This window comes from Monodon monoceros, unplaced genomic scaffold, assembly GCF_005190385.1.
Source record: "Monodon monoceros isolate NGI ecotype Baffin Bay Population unplaced genomic scaffold, NGI_Narwhal_1 Super_Scaffold_3, whole genome shotgun sequence".
NCBI lineage: Eukaryota > Metazoa > Chordata > Mammalia > Artiodactyla > Monodontidae > Monodon > Monodon monoceros.
In genome coordinates this window covers 64750508-64756041 of record NW_021703780.1, presented here as the reverse complement: position 1 = coordinate 64756041, position 5534 = coordinate 64750508, and positions in this window count along the sequence as shown.

Below are 5534 nucleotides of genomic sequence, written 5' to 3'. Positions count from 1 at the left end.
ATGCCAGTCCCCTCTTTCCCCAGGTAGGCAGGGACAGGGAGCTGCTGGACCAAGTGTGGGCCTCACATGGGCAGCTCCCACCTGGGGGCCCAGCCCAGCCCAGCTCTGCATCTGGGTCATGCCTTCAGTGCCTGATCAAGCCACGTGAGCTGGAGGAGTGGGAAGAACAGCTGGTCCAAACTGGTCAGGCATTAACCCTGGGACCACTCACCCCACAGTCATGACCACGGGCAGCAATACTTACTGAGCACCCACTGTGCGCCAGCCTGTCCTTGGCATCGGGACAGTGGTGGACACTGGGAAGGACAGCCCAGCTCGACTGGCGTGGTGGCAGGGAATGGAGGGCCATGGGCAGAGGCCCTTCGTGTACCAGGAAGAGAAGACAGGTTGTCTGGGGAGGGCCCAGGAGAGCTTCAGCCTGGCTGAACATGGGCAGGCAGTGGTTAGCCATGGGGCTGAGGGGTGGGAGGTTCATGTGGTCATCAAGCAGGACTGGGACAAAGGCAGCTGTGGGACTCCTGTGAGCTCCAGAGCAGGGCTGGGGGCACTGCCTCCCCAACACCACCCCCCAGCCCCACCCCACTCAGGGCTGTTTGTTCAGATGTTGGTGCCCATTTCAGGCAACCTGAGCTAGGCAGATGGTTTCCCAGGAAGGAGGCTGGCTCCTGGCTCCATTCTGGCGGCTGGTGAAAAATGGGCTTCACCTGTCCAGATGTGGGGGAACTGATCCCTGTGTCCCTGGGAGGTGGGGCAGGTGTATGCCTAGCTAGTGCCTCAGGGGTCACCCTGGCAGGCCCCGGGGGAGGCAAACCAGTCCCTGGGAATGGGGTGCCTGCTGAGAAGGAAGACAGCTGAGTCCAGATAAGGCCAAGGGGACAAGTAACCCCCCCACACCAGCCTGCTCCCCAGTGTTCCTGGCCAGAATGTCCCTGGTCACTTCCTGGTTGGGTTTTCAGTCTCCAGGCAGATCAGTGGAGCCGGCTGCCCAGGAGATCTGAGTTGGCCTGTCCTTCAAGTCAGTGACAGGCAGTGACCCGAGGCCCTGCCACTGCCTCATCTTGTCTTCACGTCCCCAGGCTATCCATCATGAACAAGAGGTGGCCCCTGCACTCCCCTCTGATCTCCCCTCTCAACACCCTCCCCTGAGACCTCTCTCAGGAAAAGCCAGTCCAGACAGCTCCAGCTCTGAGGGGTTCTTCCCAGGTCCTGATGTGCCTCCTTCTCTGGCCTGCAGTTTGGAGGCCCTGGGACCCAGCCAGCTCAGCCCAGGGACCTGTCCTCAAAGAAGATAGCCTAGTCCCTCCTCCTTGGGATCCCATGTGTCCTGCATCCCTTATCACAGGTCCAACCACTGGATCGGCTTTGTCCTCCTTACCCATGGGACTGTGAGCTCTGGAAGGATGAAGACCACATCTGTCTCAGTCACACTTGGTCCCCAGGTCCTGGAAGCACTGGGTAACAGCTCAGTCAACCGACTGACCACAAAGCACAGGTACATTTCCAATGCTTTAAGGCAAAATCATTCATTGCCTCACACACACAACTCCATGTGCCCCTCTCTTTCCCAGGCCCCAATGTGGCAGGGTGGATGAGCATTAGCATTAGTATGGTTTCTGCCTGCCCAGAGCTCAGACTCTTCTTGGAGGACAGGGCTGGGACTGAGGAAATAGGAGCCATGCCCCTGGGCCCCACAGAATCCTAAGATGAATGGGCTGTCAGAGCATCAGGAGACCAGGTGGGCTGGGAAGTTGGGTCTCAGGTGGGTGGGTGGGGAGGGCTTCCTGAGCTTCTAATCTCCAGCTTGCTCAGCCAGCAGTGGGGACCAGCCTCCATGACACCCAGTGCCCTCCATACTTCCAGCTCTGATCTGCTCCCTGCCCCTGTGGCTTGGTCGTCTAAGCAGCTGACAGGACAATTCATATCCTCCACTTCTTAGCAACCACCCCTATAGATAGCCAGACAGCCTTAGCTCCACGCAGAGGGAACTGGACTCCACTCCCCTCACAGGAGGCCTATTCAACCACCCTTTGCTGTTGACCAGGCCTGCCCAGCCTGGCCTGGGCTGAGAGCCCTGCCCTGGCCTTTTGAGTATATGTTCCCATCCCAGTGCCCCTCCCCAGCTATGCTGTGCCCTGAGTTAGGCATTGCCCCCGTCCTCACCGTCCAGCTCCCAGGGCTGTGCAGATCGTGAGCTGTGGGATTTCAGATAGGTCTGCTTTCTGAAGCTTTGGGGTCTCCTGCTCTAGTTCAGGGATGCTTACTCCATGGCTGGCAGGTGGCTGGCAGGAGAATGAGGGCATGCATCCTGGGTTGGGGCTGGCATATCCCACAGGCTATAAATAGTTGCTGGCATTTCCTCAGCTTCTCTTAAATGCCCCCTGGGGAGTCAGGCTTCTAGGCCCCGATTCCTGGTTCTAAAGCCCCAGGGACCCCTTTCCACTGAGGCAGGGCAATTTGGCGTCTCTTCATATTCAGGCATCGGGATGGTCCAGGGATACCACCCATGGAGTGTGAGGCCTGTTCCCTGCCTGATGTGAGTACACAGGATGTGGGGGAGAGGGTGCTGTCTCTGACCCTAGAGAAGGTGCCCAGAAACTAGTCCATCAGGTGTCCCAGGATGGGGTGGTCTCTATTCCCATGCCACGGACACCCATCCTGCCCTGCCCTGCTGTTCCCCCTCTCACCTGCACCCCTCCTGTGACTCCGGATGGGGGCTCCAGTGCTGCACAAGCCTGCCAGGGCCAGCAGGCCTTCTTGGAGGGTCTGCCCAGCTGGACAGTCCTCTAGCTGATGCCAAACCCCCATCAGCAGCTCGCACTGAGTGTGGCTCGTTGGACGCGTGCTGCTCACAAGAGAAACCTCGGGCAGCGCTGCTCCTCAGTACTTCAGCTGCAGGCTCTCAAGTGTGGAGGCCCTGACGGAGCTGTAGTGTGGTTCAGTATCAGTTCCCTAATACTAGGAAGCTCTTCAGGAGCCTAGGAGCCACAGATGGCTGGGAGAGAGAGGGGTCTAGCCTTCTCTGGGTCCCATAACCCTGGGAGGGGGTCACAGGCTGTAGAGAGGAGGTGCCTTGGTGATAAGCAGAGAGACTGCAGGTGTCCACCAGCTGAGCGTGGAGCAGGGTGCCCCACCTGGGACATCCCCGCTCTCACCTAGGGCTGGGGCTGGGTTCCCTCCTCCCCAGCCTAGCCTGGGGCTTCCCTGGTCTGGCAGCCTGGAAGGAGCAGAGACTGAAAGAAAAGTGGGCAGGTGGGGGTAGGGTGGCCACAACACTCCTCTATCCTCTTCCTCCCCAACCCCTGCCCCATCACCTCCTTCCCAGAAGTCTCTGGTTTAACCCCTCCTCCCCCTGCTCTCCCATCAGCTGACAGGAGAACAGAAAAGAGTTAACCATACTTGCCATGGAGAACCCTGTGGCTTTGTCTAGGCCAATGGAGTCTACAGGGCTGGTGGGAATAGTAAGTCATGAAAAGTGTCAAACACAGACTTTATTATCCTACACGTGGGGGGCCACAGACCCAGGTGTTCAGGCGCTTGTGGACTCTGTAGGGTCTTGTGGGTCCTCGGTGGGAAGGGCATGAGTGACCCCCACCCACAGGTGGCATGGACCCTGGGGCTGGGGCTACTATTTAATAGAGGAGATTGGGAAGGGCAATGCTAACCCAGACAAACCTTCCCTGCCTGGGGTGAGGGAGGAGCAGGAGGGAGCAGGCCCTCAGGCAGCGTGAGCCTCAACCTGGGGGGGTTCTCTGTAGTCTCCCAAGGTTGGACTGCCCATCTATGGCCTCAGAAGGGCTGTTGCCATAGGGTCTTGGCCCTTGAGCTCAAGGGACAGGTAAGCTGGAAGTGACTTCCCTTTGGCCTTGGCACCCACCTGCTGGCCCTGCAGTGCTTGGCTTTGGCACTCCACGTCCATCCTGGGGGAGAAGGGCCCCTCTACCCAATTGACTGATGGAGTAGGAGAACAGGCATAGGGAGAGAACAGGGGAGGTGGGGAGGATGCCCTTGCTGCAGGACTCTCCCCAACTTCTCCTTCCTCGAAACCTCTTCTTTGCGGGAAGCTCTGCCTGTGGGGCACAAACCTGCTACAGAGACAAGTCAAAGAATGAAGGAATTACATGCACACGAGTCATGATGGGGCAGTGCATGGGGCTTGGGTTCCCATCATCCCCTATATCCGGTCTACTCTGATCAGGGGGGCATCCACCTGTCTGTCCTGGGCTGTTGACTCCTCTTTTCCCAGCCAGGAGGCAGGCCAGGGCAGGGAGGGGATGCTGGGCCTCATGAATTTACAATGACCAGACTAATGAAACGGGTTCCTGGGGAAAGAGGAGACACTAGTGGGGAGGGGGAGGGGGAGGTACTGGACAGTGTCTGCATCCCTCTCCCTCCATCCTTCTCAGATGCCCTCTGCCCAAATCTGGCCAGCACGGGGCTCCACTAAGCTAAGCTCCTTAGCACCAGGACAGAGCATAAACAACATCTGTCCACTATTGTCATGGAGTCTGGGCCCTGGTGCCTTGAGATCCTCACGTGAGCCCTGGAGACACAGCAGGGAGGTCTGGGAGGGTCCCTGCTGACTCTCTCTGCTCCTGCATAGCCATACAGGCTGTACCCTCAATCAGGCCTCCCAGGTGTGCTGACCTCTGCCTGCCCAGCCATGCAAAGCCCTCATATTCCCACCATGGACCTGGATCTGGACAGGGAATGGGGAAGAGGCTGCCCTATTCTCTGGGGTCTAGTCTGCATGGAGGAATCAGTGAGGAATGGGGCCCAAGTCTTTCCACCAGCCCCTCTGACCCTCCACCTCTGACTGGTGGCTGTGGGCCCCCCTCCCTTCTAAGACTCAGAGAAGAAAAGAGAAGAATGAGGTGTCTGAGGATGAGGATTCAGGGGTGGAAATTACCTCAACTGAATTTTAAAAACCCCTGGCTGGTTGCCATGGTAACAAAAAAGGTGCATCCCATTGCCATGGCAACAGGCAAACACCGAGGTTTGCTGCTGGGATTGGGGATTTGGGAGGTGGCCGGAGGGAGTAGGTGGAGGAGGCTGAGCCTGGGCTGGAGCAATTTGGAGGGGGGGGGTTTGCTATCCAGCCTGGGATCACCTACCCCCACACTTCCAGAAGGCCAGGCTGGGTGCCTTCTCCTGGCAGTGGGGTCAGAGGAGAAAATATTGTCAGGAATAATCCCCTAACCCCTACCACCCACTCCTTTCTCAAATGTCTCCGGCCTATAGGAGCCCTGAGTGGGATCTTGAGCCTGCTTAACCGAGCTCTTAACTGGGCACAGCCTTGGGCTTGGGGACCATCCAAGTCTGCGCCTGACCTCAGGGAGTGGCAGTCTGGGAATCACCATCACAGTCACTGGTCCCCAAGAAAGAAAAGTGTATGGCCAGGAATTAGTTCCATGAGGCCTGGAGGACAACTATGTAGTATACCCTGAGGACAGCTATACACACCTGGAGGGTTGCTAGGTACACCTGGAAGATGACCAAACATACGTGGAGGATGGCTTCTCAAGGTGACAGTCCTC